We start from the raw sequence: 17,533 nt of genomic DNA, 5'->3' as shown, positions 1-17,533 counted from the left end.
ATGTCTTGTTACCTGGCTGCTGTTTAGTGGCTAGAGAAGTGAGGTTCTGCCTCTGCCCACAGTATGGGGAGAGTGGGCGGGATCTCCTCCAGAATATTTCAATCTAGAGATCTGGAATGTTCCAAACTGCACCGCGCATGCAAAGGTAACTCATACATGTGAATTTCACAGATTATAGGTAAGCAGCTCATTCTTCTACACTATACTAAAATCTGAGTGGAAGCGGGTTAAAACAACCCACTTCCTCTTGGGTTGTAGTCCCCATCTCCAACTCAACCCCGGACTCTCCTGGGAGAGGTGGCTAGATGGCATCACGGGTCAAACAAAGGTTGACTCGGGGTGCCATCCAGCCCTCCATTTTGCCCCCCAAACTTTCCAGATAGGCCTGCTAGTAGCACAGGCCTCTCTCTACACTTCTCCTTACATGAGAAAATGATGTTCTGATGCTCAATTTTCTTGATCCGTGAGGACTGTAGAGATAAGCATTTTTAGAGGTTTACTCTGCATTAATTCGCTTTTACCTAAGGCGTTGTTGGGATGCCTCAGGTAAAAAACGAGACAGGTCCTGCATTTTGGGTCTGTCTGGAAGGGCTCTGAATTTAGTTTGGGGAGGGAACTTCTGTTCACAGACCTAATTTGGCCTGTGTTTGGATCCAATCATGTCAACAAACATTTGAAACACTTTAAATTATGCTGTTGAAAACCAGAGGTCATTTTGAATGCGCTACGAATTCTATTCTGCTCAGGTACTCAGAACCAATGTGTGGATTCAGAATGTTAGAAATCTACATGCATAACTTCAGCATCTGGCGCCAGATTGTTGATCTCAAAGCCCTAGTTAAATAACAGGAGAATATGCAAGCCTGAAATCTGCTCACCCATTATTTATGGAGTTCCTTGCTTTTAACATCTATGTGAAACTGCAGAGAAAGGAAATCAAGAGAATACAAGATTGATTTTCCTCACTATGTTGATGATATCACAGTCTCCCTTTTTGAACTGATGCCAAGGCAACTGGAAATTTTGAATTTTTATCAGACACACTCATGGATTGGAGTGAACTTACACCTTGAAACTTAGGTCCCCCCACACAGCTGTATAAAATCCATATTGAACTGGATTATATGGCAGTGTGAACTCAGATAATCCAGTTCAAAGAAGATATTGTGGATTATCTGCCTTGATATTCTGGGTGATATGGCTGTCATACAAAATCCTGATTATCTGCTTTGAACTTGTTATATGGTACTGCAGATTCATATAATCCAGTTCAAAACAGATAATATGGATTATATGGCAGAGTAGAAGGGGCCTTATATCTGACAAGACTGGGAACCATGCTGAACAGTGTAATCTCAGGTATGGGAACATCTTGAGATAGTAGATCCTGAATAATAATAACAACAACAACAACAACAACAACAACAACTTCATTTTTCTATCCCGCCACCATCTCCCTGTAGGGACTCGGGGCAGCTAACACAGAGCGAAGTACAAGAACAATAAAACATAGTAGAACAGATAAAAAGCATATTCAAATAAGTAGAACACAATAAGATCAAACATGAATATACATGCAATACAGTAACAGTAAAAACCAATTTAAAACATTTAATAAAGAGATAAAATATCACCAAATTGGAGAAGGAGTAGCATGATAGGGCAAATAAACTAAAGTGCAATAATGAATTATATTATAAGATGCGTTTCGGGCAAAAAAGACAAAGTGCAAACATTCTCAGCATGGGGCAAGGCAGGACGGCCAGTTAAATCTAGAAGAGAGTGGAATAAAGTGCAAAATTGTAATGCAACTGTAGGAATCTTTCCTGGAAAAGTATTACCTACCTGTTGCAAAACACCCTATTTAGATTGTCCTTGAGGAATGTTTTGAAAGTGTAGCTATTGTAAAATATTGCAACACATTACTCTCTGTTGTGCACTTTACAGAACAAAGCCCCTACTATACTGCCATAAAAAATCTAGATTATCTGCTTTGAATTGAATTATATGGCAGTGTAGACTCATATAATCCAGTTCAAATCAAATAATGTAGATTATCTGTTTTGATAATCTGGATTATATAGCAATGTAGAACATACTCAAATTACACTGATCTTGTATAAACACTGAGTACCAGTGTTTCTAGTGCAAATAGAAATAATATTCAAAGATTTAGGGCAGTGGTTCTCAACTTGTGGGTGCCCAGATGTTTTGGCCTTCAACTCCCAGAAATCCTAACAGCTGGTAAACAGGCTGGGATTTCTAGGAGTTGTAGGCCAAAAACACCTGGAGATCCCAGGTTGAGAACCACTGATTCAGGGTAAAGTAGGGGGTGAGCTTCTCAAATGTCAGGAAATCTGATGAGGAGTATCTTGAAACTACTTTCTTGTTTTTTATTCAAGACTTTGATATCTGGCAAGAAGGCAGGGGCCAGTGAAGTGAAAAGAATTGACAATGACTATGCCAATAAGGGGAATGGAGGGGCAAGCAATTGAGGCTCATCTGTCACTGGCTATAATAACTGATCATGAGTGACCATCTGTCAAGGCCACGACCCCCAAATTAGATAATATATACATATTATTTCCCAGTCTAGTCAAATAGACTGCCAAGATGCCAAACACTCAAAGGAATACACAAGAAGGAAATCCAAATGTCCATACTACGTTCAAGAGCCAATTACAGTAGAGTCTCACTTATCCAAGCTTCACTTATCCAAGGTTCTGTATTATCCAAGGCAGTTTGCCTTTTAGTAGTCATTGTTTTTCTAGTCAATGTTGCAATGTTTTGAGGCTAAATTCGTAAATACAGTAATTACTACATAACATTACTGTGTATTCAAATGCTTTTTCTGTCCATTTCTTATAAAACATGATGTTTTGGTGCTTAATTTGTAAAATCATAATGTAATTTTATGTTTAATAGGCTTTTTTCTTAATCCCTTATTATCCAAGATTTTCGCTTATCCAAGGTTCTGCCAGCCCGTTTATCTTGGATAAGTGAGACTCTACTGTACCAGGAGCCCCGATGGCAAAGTGTGTTAAAGCGCTGAGCTGCTGAACTTGCAGACCGAAAGGTCCCAGGTTCAAACCCCGGGAGCGGCGGGAGCGGCCGCTGTTAGCTCCAGCTTCTGCCAACCTAGCAGTTCGAAAACATGCCAATGTAAGTAGATCAATAGGTACCGCTCCAGCGGGAAGGTAATGGCGTTCCATGCAGTCATGCTGGCCACATGACCTTGGAGGTGTCTACAGACAACGACGGCTCTTCGGCTTAGAAATGGAGATGAGCACCAACCCCCAGAGACAGACATGACTGGACTTAACGTCAGGGGAAACATTTGCTTATTGTACCAGTAATAGCCAAGATGCAAGGTTGAGTCCACAATTCCACAGCTGATGTCCGAAGGTAGTCCAGGTTCCAGAAAGCATAAGGGATCAAAGGTCCAGGTTCTTGGCTCGAGTAGCCAACAATCAGCTAACAAACTCCAGTGTCTTAAACCCTACTTTCACAGGTGTTACCTGTTGCTGGCTCTCTTCTCAATTAGCTTTAACCATCTTTACAGATGAGACCTTTCTTTCTCTAACTCCACAAACACAGGAACACTTAGCTCCTCAGATTGCTCAGCAGAAGTCTCTTGCATTTGGCCAGCAAGCTGAGTAGTCATTCTTTCTATAGATGTCCCTTCAGGGCATGACTGAGGGACTTGCTGTACATTGCTAGGCTCCAGTTCTCCTGAACCTTCTATCAGCAATCTTACATCCAAACTCTTCACAATGTCCAATATGCCCTCCTTGCTTGGCTACCTACCCCAGCAGCTACTACATATCTACCTTGGTTCAGTTTGGCTATTGTTTAGGTGACTGCACTTTTAGTTCAAGAAAACAAACAATGGAGAAAAAAGCCAGTAAGAATACATGGAGAGCTCTTGAGAAGTGTTTAAGACAGTCTAAGGCAGTGATGGCAAACCTTTTAAAGATGGAATACCCAAACTGGAGGGGAGGCACTTGCCGGGGGTGGCAAGCAAGGGGGCTAGTGGGAGAACGGCTGGCGGGCAAAACGGGGATGGTTGGTGAGCAGGGTGTGGGCGATGGCTCACATGTCATACGTTTGCCGCCACCACTCTTGGGCCTAAGTACAAAAGCAGCCCAGGCAGATCAAGTGCCAGTTACAAAGTTACTGAACAAAATTTCCCCAAATACAAGCAGAAGTTCAGGAATCTAAACAACAAGAAATGTCACATGCCAGTGATAGCATAGCTATTGTTTTGCACCACAGAAATGGTCTTGGCTCAGCTAATTTATAGCCAGCTGTGGCAACATAGCTATGTTTATCCCATCTTTTTCCTTTTCATGAAAGCCATACCTTTGCCTATGTTTTCTTTGATGTCATTGTAGTCTTTCACACTTTGAAAGATGAAATAGCTTAGCATCCAGTTGTCTCTTTGCAAGGTCTACCTGTGATGATCTGTTCTTGCTCTGACTAAAGTCTATTATCCAGACTCACATGTTTCATGTCCTCATCAGTGGAGACCTTCTCCTATTAGGAATGAGAGGGGCAGGCAAAAATTGGCAACCCTTTTCATGCAACTGCCCTTTTGGCTGCTTCGGCTGGGTATTATATTTGGGGGAGTAAAAAGATTACTTAGGAAAATACTTTTTTTCCCTTTGTGAGAACATTTGAGAAACTGCATAGTTTCCAAAGACCTCTTCTAGCACAAAGAAAATGGTTTCAATTATCTATTCTCCTTTGTGGAAGACATAAGTAATTTAAACAAGCACATTCCTAATTTCTAACCTTAGTCCAAAGTGATATTTTCTCCCTATTTAGCCCTACTCAGAAGATCATTTACTCCCATATGAACTTACTTTGCTATGGAGCACATTTTGCTCCAGCATGGCTAACAGCAACAAAGTAGTAATATATAGGAAAGGACTATGCAAACAATACAATTAAGCCACACCTCGGCAATCATGATCTGAAGATAATCAAAGGCAAGAAATAAAGGCAGTAGAGTTTCTCTTCCATTGGAAAATGAAAATCGTGTCCCTTGAAAGCTAGGACTATTTGTATCCCACACAAAGTTATAGGCTCTGTTTGTAGGTAGCCAGTCTCTATATTGTCAGGCTTTGAAGTGCATTTAAACTTTGAAAAGAGCTATTTAATCATCTTTGTCTTATAAAGAAGCCTGTGAGTTTAAAAAGCTAGCGCAAAACAGTTAATATATTTTAGTTGGCCTAATAAAAGTATAACAATGGAGACATTTGGGGTTTTGTTGAATTGTTACTATGACTACATCTGTATGATTATTATTTTTTTGTCGTGTCAGGAGCGACTTGAGAAACTCCAAGTTGCTTCTGGTGTGAGAGAATTGGCCGTTTGCAAGGATGTTGCCCAGGGGACGCCCGGATGTTTTTATGTTTTTACCATCCTTGTGGGAGGCTTCTCTCATGTCCCCGCATGAAGCTGAAGCTGATAGAGGGAGCTCATCTGCACCCTCCCTGGGTTGGATTTGAACCAGCAACATTCAGGTCAGCAACCCAACCTTCAAGTCATCAGTTTTGCCGGCACAAGGGTTTATCCCACTGTGCCACTGGAGGCTCCACATCCATGTGAGGAGGATGCTGAACTTAGCTACTTAGAAGGTAGATCCTATACTGGAGAAAATAGATTTCATGTCACCATGCACTGTGGTTTGTTTTTCTTAGGAGTTGTTCTCTCCTAGTTTGTCTTGTATTAACATTCTTTGCCTGTTCTAATGCCTACATCATCACAGCTCACTCCCAGGAGAACCTTCCTGTGGTTACACACTATCCTCAAGTCAAGGAACTAGGCAATAAATTAATCCCCATCTTATATCAAATATTTCAGCAAGCCTGTTTCTATATCAAAAGGGAAAGGAAGACTTCTGCACCATCTAGTGGTTTGAATTCCTATGTGAACCTGAAATTTCAAATATTCACCTAATGTTTGTAAACTATAAAAAGACCAGTAAACTTTAGATCAGGTTAGTTTTCCTACATGTTAAAAGTATCCAGCTTTTTCTTCTGTTGTTGTTCAAATTATTTAATCAGTTTCCAGTTTTACTAAAAGCACTTGAGATGACACACATAATCTGCCTGACCACTAAAATACATATGACATTATAGAAGTAGAACAACGCTCCATGCAGTCATGCCAGTGGCCACATGACCTTGGAGGTGTCTATGGACAACGCTGGCTCTTTGGCTTAAAAATGGAGATGAGCACCGACTAGACTTAACTAGCCATACTGTGCTGTAGTCTTCCGCCATTCACAGATCCTCAGGTTCTCTGTTGCACTTGTTTGAATTGTTCACAGTTTTATATACAGTAGAGTCTCACTTGTCCAACATTCGCTTATCCAACGTTCTGGATTATCCAATGCAGTCTGCCTCCTGCCCGTATCCACAGCTGTTTCTCTAGGCAGCAAGGACTGAACTTTTTACGGATTTAATTTCCGACAATGTTGTTACTGTAAGTTCATTTTATGCAATTCTATCTTTATTTGTAGTCAATTTGTTAGTAGCCAATGTTTTTGTAGTCAGTGTTTTAAATACATTGCGATGTTTTGGTGCTAAATTCATAAATACAGTAATTACTACATAACGTTACTATGTCTTGAACTACTTTTTCTATCAGTTTGTTGTAAAAACTGATGTTTTGAGGGCTTAATTTGTAAAATCATAACATAATTTGACATTAAATAGGCTTTTTCTTAATCCCTCCTTATTATCCAACATTTTCGCTTATCCAACGTTCTGCCACCCGTTTATGTTGGATAAGTGAGACTCTACTGTAAATGATGCCATTTTACTATACCGTTGTATATAATGGAACCTGAGTAGCCATCGATTTTAATATACATGTGGGATCCTGGAACCAAATCGCAGCAGATAAAAAAGATATACCACTGTATATTTTGATACTAAATGAAATTATTATAATGCATGTAAAGAAAATGGCATGCAAAACTATCCATTTTGCATCCCATTCTTGCTGAAGCTTACTAATATAATATGAAATAAACTGCAGTACAGCTTCAGATCATCCCTGTGCCATTCAAGATTGTGAGAAGAACGATTAGCATAAGTTTGTAGTATTTCTTAATTCCTCCTGAAACTTCTGCCACTGCCAACCAAGCTGGTTAGATGCAACTCTTACACTTGCCGTCTATATAGCAACAGGTCTTTTAAATCAAAAAGGAAAAGAGAAAATGCAAGGTTCTATATCTTTCTAATCCACATCATGGACCTGAAAGGCAAGCTTCTATGGAACAAGATGGAGGTTAGAAGAGACTTCTCCTTGATCCCTGCTACAGAATTCAGAAATCTCCAGATAGAAAAATTAGTTCTATGGGAAATTTTTACAGCCTTATATGAAGAAGAAGAGGAGGAGAGGGGGGAGTAAAATAAAATGTGTGGGAAAAGAAAGCCACTGACTGAAAGAAAGTTGCTTCTATTCCAAGCTGCTCGAAAGTCATTGTGGCAAAATGAACTAAAGAAAAAGAATCTCAAAAAAAAATGTGAAAAAGACATTCAGAAGTAATAGGAAAATTTATTCTACATAAGAAGCCGGAGGAGGGGTGGAGAGAGAGAGGAGCAAATCGAAACCTTAAAGCCTTAAAGCAAGTAAAAACAATTAACCAAGAAATTGAGCCATACAAGAACAATAAGAGTAATATAGGAAGAGCAAAACGATAACCCCTCTAATTGGAGTGCAATAGCCTTTTCCCACCATTACCACTAAAGCATCTGCCCTCCTGGTTGGGCTTTGTTCTCTTCTGAGTAGAGAACAAGAGGATTGGGTCTGAATTGGTGCAGGAAATATATTTCCCCCCATAACTTTCCCAGGCTTTTGGGTAACAAAATCCAGAGAGCAACAAACGTATCTCAGTCCCATTCTGCTTTACTGTCGATAGCTCTTGCAAGCCTCTGTTTTATGGCATCTTTTGTTCCAGGCAGCTTGAAACTTTTTGCCACAGAAAAAAAATCAGGCCAGCTTGTGTCTTGCAAAGAGGCAAAGGTCAATCAGAACAGTGCTTCTCAAGCTATCTGATGTGGAAGACAGGCATTTTTTTTCTCTCTCCAGTGTGCTGGAACCTGGAACTATATTTGTGTCCATTGTTCTACATTTTTTTCTTTCCTGAAAACTTGCCAGGGACAAGCAGACAATAGCTCAGGGACAAGCACTCGTCAATGGAGCACGTCTTTGAGTAGCACTACTTTAGAGGATTCTAAGGCAATGAGAATGTATGTGAGTTGGAAGTTTATTTTTTTTAATGGCAAGCAATAATGACACAAAAACTTCCCTATTTGTTGATGGGACTCCACTTGAAAAGCATCAAACTGCTGGCCAACTTAGAGCACCTTTGCAGAGCTGAAGTCCACCCTAAGCAAATTCCTGGGGGCTTTTAAGAAACAGATTGATGAATTACCTAGTTGTGTAAGACAATTTATTTCAAAAAGGAGTTCTGGCACAGGAGGCAACGAGACAGAAAAAGCAAAGTTTATTTTCACATAGCTATGAGAAGGCGGGACAGCTGTACACCCCAAAAGGTTTGTACTTGCAAATGTCTGCCGCGAAGCGTGGCATTGTAAACAAAGAATATATATCTCGGCTTATCTAAACTTGACCAATTACTGAGGGTCTTCTTCACCTCCACACCTCTTTAGCACAAGTGGTGTCTATGATCTCACTTGTTGAGTGCATAAACAATTAAACCATGAAACTAAAGGCTCCTTACAAAGAGTCTAACCTTCAGGTCCTCAGATGCAGGCATAAAAGAATATTTTGTCTTTTGCCAGGTTTCCTGTACAGCTTGAGAACCAAAATTTTAATCCCATGCTATTCTGTGACCTCTCAGGTCAGCCGAACGAACCACTTGATCTTTTGGAACCTCCTTTAAAAGCAGCCAACCATAAAGTAGTGAAGCCTTGATGTTCTTGACACAGCCAAAGTATTTTTGTTTAGGAAAAGATAAAGTTAATGCAGCAGCCTAAAATATGAAAAAACAGAAAAGCAACGTTTGGTTCAAAAATTCTGTCCTGTTCTCTCAAGATGTAGGGTGCATCTCTAAGATCTACTGAATGTCTCAAGTATCTTTATGTGCTTTAGCTCTGTGGTGTTTGAAGAGTACATTTGAGACGCAAGCCAAAAATCTGAGAGGTAAAATAAATTGCCCATTGGATGTATGTAATAGTTGGAAAATGCTTCCCAAATAAGCATTTTATTTAGCTATCTTCATCCATTTTCTATCAAGATAATGGTACATAAGACAGGGTTTCCTGAATTCCTTTCCCCTATACCTGCTGCAGGAACTCCTGGTGGTGCTGCAGGTTAAACCGCTGAGCAGCTGAACTTGCTGACAAAAAGGTCAGCAATTCAAATCCAGGGAGCTAGGTGAGCTCCTGTTGTTAGCCCCAGCTTCTGTCAACCTAGCAGTTTGAAAACATGCAAATGTGAGTAGATCAATAGGTACCGATCAGATGGGAAGGTAACCATGCTTGATGCAGTCATGCTGGCCACATGACTTTGGAGGTGTCTACGGACAACAACGGCTCTTCGGCTTAGAAATGGAGATGAGCACCAACCCACACAGTCGGACATGACTAGACTTGATGTCAGTAGAAAACCTTTGTCTTTACCTTACATGCTGTCTCTAGAGCTTTTCCCATTTGCTCACTCACTTATTGTGGGGATATATGGAAGCAACCACATAGGGCCAGATGACTTTCCAGGTGTGTTTGCAAGCACACGTAATATTCCTCTCTCGTTCAAGATGGTGAGTGCAGGCTCTGCAGTCTCCTCTTCTGTAAATTTATTTATTTATTTATTTATTTATTTCTCACATTTATATCCTGCTCTTCTCACCCAAAAGGGACTCAGGGCGGCTTACAAACAAACCTCTGACAACTCGAAACTGCTCCGCCGGACGGTTCTTTGCGGACACAATATTAGCGGCAAAGAAAACATTCTTTGCAGCATCTATTGCCACGGCATATGCCCTAAGATAGGAGCATAGCCGTATTCGGTTTGACCCGTTCGGCTCTGAGCGCCACACGCCCTCTAGTTTCCTCTTCTTTCGCTTCATCGCTGCCAGCTCGTCAGTGAACCAAGGATATGGTTTAGCCCGGGTACTCGAGAGGGGATGTTCCAGAGCGATCATGTCTACTGCCCTAGCCGCTGTCAGGACCCAGGCTGCAAAGGCACCAATAACCAAACACAGAGGCCAGAATCTATCTAATATCTTTATTGAAGGAATATATAAAGTTAATAAAAGCAAGTATATGAAATAGTCCAAAAGCAGACCTTTCAGGAAAGGTCTAAATTAGTCCAAAAAAGCGATGTCCAATATGAAATATTAAGGTTCAAAGTTGTAATCCAATAACCGAAACACTCACTTTGCCAGGCAAAGTGAGGGGAGATGACAAGGTCCTTTAGTCCATAAACTTGAGCAAGGCTAGGAAATAACTTGATACTTGAAACAAGGCTTAAAACGTGGAACAAGGTAACAAGGAACAAGAACAAGGTCCGTGGAAAAACTTGGTAAAATCCGTGATACAAGGCAATGTTTAGTCCTGGGAAACAAGCAAGGTCCGTAGGTAAACAAAGGCTGAAACAGGAGCGAAGGCTGGAAAGCAGGGCAAGGCTTGACCAGGAGCGAGGCTTGAAACGGAGCGCGCTGTCCAGACACAACTCGCTCCGGAGGTTGACGAATTGACTCCGCGAAGTTACTTCGCGGGTAAATCACCTATATAGAGTCTAACTTTCCCGCCGAAGCAGTTCTCTGGGAACCAGAAACGGAAGCTAATCTTTGAGACCAGATGTTTGACTCCTTAAGGATTCTCACGAAAAAGCAGACTTAATTGGCTGAATTCTTGGCTGCTATCCTCGCACTCCTGCGCGAAGCAGCTTCCAAACTTCTCTGTTGTTTACAAAACTCATGGCGGGAGAACACAGGAGAAGTGGGCTCCGGATTTGTTTGACATACTTCTGGGTCACAACTCTCTTGCAGGTGCAAGGTTCCCAGATCTGCCTGGGAAAGATCTGGCTGGGAAGATTCCAGTTCAGACTGGGAAGGTAAAAAACCCAAGTTTTCTTCATCATCAGGCATTACAGTGTCATAAGCAGGACTACAAGGCCCATGAGTCATCACACTATCCCCCTCCTCAGGGCCCCTCCCAAACTGGGACTCTCTCCCCGAAGCGCGAGGCCGCGGTTTGGTGGGATAGGTCCGATGAAAGCGACGGGTTAGATCAGGAGCGTGAACTGTGGAGGCGTCTTCCCAAGAGCGCTCCTCAGGGCCAAAACCCACCCAGTCAATGAGATATTGCAGGCGGCGGCGGTGAAAGCGAGAATCTAAAATGTCCTCAACCTCGAACTCCTCCTCCCCATTCATCAAAACAGGAGGGGGAGCCGGTTGGTCTGTATCAGGACGCACACCATCCGCCGGAAGGAGCAGGGAACGGTGAAACACTGGGTGGATGCGCATTGAACGCGGAAGTTGGAGTTTGAAAGTCACGGGGTTTAATTGCGCCACCACTGGATAGGGGCCAATGAAACGGGCATCTAACTTCCGGCAAGGGCGGTGGGAGGGCAGAAAGCGAGTGGACAGGAAAACCCGATCTCCTACCTTGATTTCGGGGCCCGGCTGGCGATGTTTGTCAGCGTGGCGTTTATAGTCCTCCTTGGCTTGGTCCAGTTGCTGGAGCAAAAGTTGTTGTACCGCTGTGAGTTCCTGCAGCCAATCCTCTGCTGCGGGAACTTCTGAAGTTTCAATGACAGGGGGAAAGAAACGTGGGTGGAAGCCGTAGTTTGCAAAGAACGGCGTTTCTTTTGTAGAAGCTTGAACTCCATTGTTATAAGCAAACTCTGACAGTGGTAACAGAGAAGCCCAATTGTCCTGTTGGTAGTTTATATAACAGCGAAGATACTGCTCCAAGGTGGCATTGGTGCGCTCCGTTTGCCCATCTGTTTGAGGATGATGAGCTGAAGATAAGCGAGAGTCTATGCCCAATAGTTTTTGTAGTGCCTTCCAAAAACGAGAGGTGAATTGAGATCCACGGTCTGTGACTAAACTCTTGGGCAATCCATGTAGTCTGAAAACATGTTGAAGGAATAGATCTGCAGTCTCTTTGGCCGTGGGGAGACCTTCGCAGGGTATGAAATGGGCTAACTTGGTGAAAAGGTCCACCACCACTAGGATCGTGGTGAATCCACAGGAAGGTGGTAGGTCAGTGATGAAATCCGCAGAAATTATTTCCCATGGGCGAGATGGGGTAGGAAGGGGATGTAGAAGCCCTGAGGGTTTCTCCCTTCTTATCTTGGAGCGCTGGCATACTGGGCAGGTGTTGACATATTTTTCCACATCTTTGCGGATCTTGGGCCACCAAAAATCCCTTAGGATCAGATGCATGGTTTTAAATAGTCCGAAATGCCCTGCTGGTTTGCAGTCATGACACAGACGAAGCGCTTTTTCCCTGCCCGGTCCGGGTGGGATATAAACATGATTTCTATAGCAAAGCAGACCATCTTTAAGCGAAAAGGGAAAATGCAGACCTTGACGAAGTTGGTCCTGCGCCCAGGCATCTGCTTGCTGACTAGCCCTGATTTCTTGAGCACAGATGGGTCCTGGAGTAGAGGAAGTTGAACCAATGGGAGTGGATTTGGTGTTCCCCACTGTGAGCGTGGCAAAGTTCTCGGGTTGTAGTAGTTGGGATTCAAAGGTCTCCTTGCGTCCTGCAGCGTATTCCGGTTTACGTGACAGGGCGTCTGCTTGCTTGGTTTGGGCTGGGGTCACATAATGGATCTGGAAGTTGAAACGTTCAAAGAATAAAGCCCAACGTTGTTGCCTCTGATTTAGTTTGCGGGCAGTTCTTAGATGTTCTAGATTTCGATGATCAGTGTGGACTTCAATGGGGAATTTGGCCCCTTCTAGCCAATGTCTCCAAGTCTCAAAGGCTGCCTTTATGGCCAGTAGTTCCTTTTCCCAAATGGTGTAATTTCTCTCTGGTGTGGTTAGTTGACGGGAGTAAAAGGCACAGGGATGAAGGTGGTCTCCCACCGGTTGTAAGAGTACAGCCCCAATTGCCACATCCGAGGCGTCCGCTTGCACAACAAAAGGGGTTCCAGGATCTGGGTGCTGTAGAATTGGCTGGGACGTGAATAATTTCTTTAGTTGCTGGAACCCTTTCTCTGCTTGATCAGTCCAGCGGAAGGGCTGTTTTCCACGGATGCAGCTAGTGATTGGGTCAGACCAGCGGGCAAAATCTGGAATGAACTTGCGGTAATAGTTCGCGAACCCCAAGAAACGCTGCACCTCTTTCTTGTTAGTTGGCGCCCGCCATTCCAATACTGCTGAAACCTTGGCTGGATCCATGGAGAGCCCTAGAGGCGAGATACGGTAACCAAGGAAATCTACCTCTTGTAGATCGAAAGCGCATTTTTCCAACTTGGCATAAAGTCCATGATCTCGCAAACGTTGTAACACCATTTTGACGTGGTTCTCATGTTCTGATTGTGATCTAGAAAACACCAAAAAATCGTCCAGGTAGATTATCAAGAACCGATCTAGATAGTCCTGAAAAATATCATTGACAAAATGCTGGAACGTTGCGGGGGCTCCGCATAATCCATAATTCATAACTCGGGACTCGAATAATCCGAATTTAGTCTGAAAGGCAGTCTTCCACTCGTCCCCTTCTCTGATGCGAACTAGATTATAAGCCCCTCGAAGATCCAGCTTGGTGTAGACCTTGGCTCCTCGAAGTCGGTCCAGTAGATCCGAGATTAAGGGCAGGGGATAACTGTTCCGCTTGGTGATATTGTTCAATGCTCTGTAGTCCACCACCAAGCGTAATTCCCCTGACTTCTTCTTCACAAACATCACTGGGGAGGCGGCTGGGGATTGAGAGGGTCTGATGAATCCCTTGCGAAGGTTTGTCTCTATGAATTCCCTGAGAGCTTCTTGCTCCGGTTCAGTCAGGGAGTATAGGTGCCCTCGCGGGATCGGGGCCCCCTCCACCAAGTCAATGGCACAGTCATAAGGTCTATGTGGGGGTAATTTCTCGGCTTCTTTTTCATTGAATACATCCCAATACTCGGAGTACTTCTTGGGCAGGGTGATGATGGGCTCGGTCTCTGTGGCATGGCAGACCTTGGCTACGAGGCAATGGTTTTGGCAGTACTTTGAAGCAAACTGTAGTTCTCTGTTGGACCAGGAGATGCTTGGGTCGTGGAGAGTCAGCCACGGGATTCCCAAAATCACAGGGAAATGGGGAACCTCGGTAACAAAGAAAGAAATCTCTTCCATATGTTCCCTTATCCACATCCTGGTGGGTTCTGACCACTGGCTTACGGGCCCCGTCTTGAGGGGGCGGCCGTCTATGGCTTGCACCACACGGGCATTCTTGAAGTCATGATATTGTAATCCCAGAGAGTCGGCATACTCTCTGTCAATGAAGTTGTTGGTGGCTCCGGAGTCTATCATGGCGTGGATCATGACGGGTCCCCTTTTTGCTGACCATAAGGTGACCACTAGAAGGAACAGGACCCCGGTTGGCGGCTCTTGAATGGGTTTTTTGACCGGGTTGGCGAGCCTCTCTACGCCCGGTCGTTGGCTTCCCCCGCCGGCTGTGTGCCAGCCGCCTCAGACGCCTTCGTCTCCGTGGAGGACGCCGCCGCAAGACGGGCGGCGGGCTTCCCTTTGGCTGGACACTCTCTGGCGAAGTGGCCCCCATTTCCGCAATACCAGCAGAGATTTAAGCGTTGGCGACGGGCCTTCTCGGCGGCATCTAACCTGGGTCGCACGTTGCCCAACTGCATCGGCACCTCCTCGCTCCCTCTGGGGTATGGGGTTGGTGGTGGGGGTCTCCACACTGGACGCGGCTGGACGCTGGCGGGAGCGGGGGGTTTTGCCCCAGCTCTACCGCTCTGACCACGTACCCATTGTTTCCTGTTGGCAATCAAGACTTCAGCCCGTAAACATTGGTCAATGAGTGCTTCGAGGGTCTGGGGAGGGTCCACCTTGGAGATTTCTTCCAGCATTTCAATGTTGAGACCCTCCCGAAATTGTCCCCTGAGGGCTACATCGTTCCAGCCGGTGCTGTGGGCCAGCACTCGGAACTCGGCTATGTACTGAGACATGGGTCTGTCTCCTTGAAAGAGGCGCCGGAGTTTATGGCCGGCTGCCTCCAAATTGTCCTCGATTCCCCAGGTCTCCTTAAGGTGATCCAAGAAGCGTTGCGCTGTTCTTAGGTGGGAGGAGGCTTGATCGAATAGGGCCGTCGCCCAGCTGGCCGCTGGTCCGTCTAGAAGGCTGTAAACCCACGCCACCTTGATGTCTTCTTGGGGAAACTCGGTGGCACGGGCCTCTAGGTAAGCCTGGCACTGGCGGCGGAAAACTTGGACCTTGGAAGCTTCTCCAGAAAACTTAGTTGGCAACGCCATGGCCGGGAGGCGGACTCCGCGCTCCCTCAATCCTTTTATTTCTCCATCCTGCGCGTTGAGTCTGTCACGGATGCGATCCACTTCATCTTTGCTGATGGTGTAGCTGAGCGGCTGCCCAGCCGGCGTGGCTCCGGTCGACATTCTGGCCTTGGTTAATTGGTGCTTATGGGTGGCGGAGTCAAACTGTCAGGACCCAGGCTGCAAAGGCACCAATAACCAAACACAGAGGCCAGAATCTATCTAATATCTTTATTGAAGGAATATATAAAGTTAATAAAAGCAAGTATATGAAATAGTCCAAAAGCAGACCTTTCAGGAAAGGTCTAAATTAGTCCAAAAAAGCGATGTCCAATATGAAATATTAAGGTTCAAAGTTGTAATCCAATAACCGAAACACTCACTTTGCCAGGCAAAGTGAGGGGAGATGACAAGGTCCTTTAGTCCATAAACTTGAGCAAGGCTAGGAAATAACTTGATACTTGAAACAAGGCTTAAAACGTGGAACAAGGTAACAAGGAACAAGAACAAGGTCCGTGGAAAAACTTGGTAAAATCCGTGATACAAGGCAATGTTTAGTCCTGGGAAACAAGCAAGGTCCGTAGGTAAACAAAGGCTGAAACAGGAGCGAAGGCTGGAAAGCAGGGCAAGGCTTGACCAGGAGCGAGGCTTGAAACGGAGCGCGCTGTCCAGACACAACTCGCTCCGGAGGTTGACGAATTGACTCCGCGAAGTTACTTCGCGGGTAAATCACCTATATAGAGTCTAACTTTCCCGCCGAAGCAGTTCTCTGGGAACCAGAAACGGAAGCTAATCTTTGAGACCAGATGTTTGACTCCTTAAGGATTCTCACGAAAAAGCAGACTTAATTGGCTGAATTCTTGGCTGCTATCCTCGCACTCCTGCGCGAAGCAGCTTCCAAACTTCTCTGTTGTTTACAAAACTCATGGCGGGAGAACACAGGAGAAGTGGGCTCCGGATTTGTTTGACATACTTCTGGGTCACAACTCTCTTGCAGGTGCAAGGTTCCCAGATCTGCCTGGGAAAGATCTGGCTGGGAAGATTCCAGTTCAGACTGGGAAGGTAAAAAACCCAAGTTTTCTTCATCATCAGGCATTACAGTGTCATAAGCAGGACTACAAGGCCCATGAGTCATCACAGCCGCCTCCTTGTTCCAGACAGCGATCAGAGCATCGACAGGGTCACCAGCCGAGGTGGCGGGAAACTCCCCAAGAGCCGTCAGGAATCCATCTGGGTCCATAAGTCTCCTGGGGCAGACCATTTTAATCGGTCCTCGGTTGCAGAGGTTGGGGGCGCCATGAGCCTAAACCTGATCAGGTGATGGTTGGTCCATGGCAAAGGAGCGATGGTGAGCTCCTCCACACCGCCACCTTCCTCCCATCCCTGACAGAAAACCAAGTCAAGTGTATGCCCATTACACTTGCTAATTAGTATGTCTAATTAGCAAGAACTAGGTACTACATGTGCATTTGTTAGAATGTAATTAGTAAAGCTTTTTAGCTGTAAAGTTTGCATACTGCTTATTTGCCCTACTTTGCAAAGACTAGTCTCATATTCCATCTTCACTGCTAGATAATGCAGTGTAGATGGCGCATTAACCTGGGGCATCCAAACAATGCACCCAGACTAAATTGGAGTAACTTGGGGAAAACTGTTTAATATGGTTTACACATGGGTTAAAAATACTTTGAAGATCCAGATCTTCCTTGTAGATGTAGGTCTTTACAGGTATCAGATCTGTGGAGACAGACACCTGGGATCACCACCTGTGATCCCGGTTGTCTGTCTCTACAGCTATCCTGCACTTCCTGGGCTCAGGCAGCATGGGCAAGTCAGATGGCAGTGGCACCTTCTCCTTCCTGCCACCTGTTTTGCCATCAAAAGAAAAACGAAGTGCGTTTATTGTTCCTGGAGGGTTCCCTGTAACTTCACCGTGTTCAGTGACAGAGCTTTGAAAAGGAGAGGGAGAATCCATCTCTAAAGCTCTGTCACATCAGCAATCAACACAATGGAGCAACAAGGAAGTGCTCAAGAACAGTAAGCAGACTTT

The sequence above is a fragment of the Anolis carolinensis genome, chromosome 3 (assembly GCF_035594765.1).
Source record: "Anolis carolinensis isolate JA03-04 chromosome 3, rAnoCar3.1.pri, whole genome shotgun sequence".
NCBI classification, from domain to species: Eukaryota; Metazoa; Chordata; class Lepidosauria; order Squamata; family Dactyloidae; genus Anolis; species Anolis carolinensis.
The sequence above is the reverse complement of the archived record's forward strand: the minus strand, read 5'-3'. Positions refer to the sequence as shown.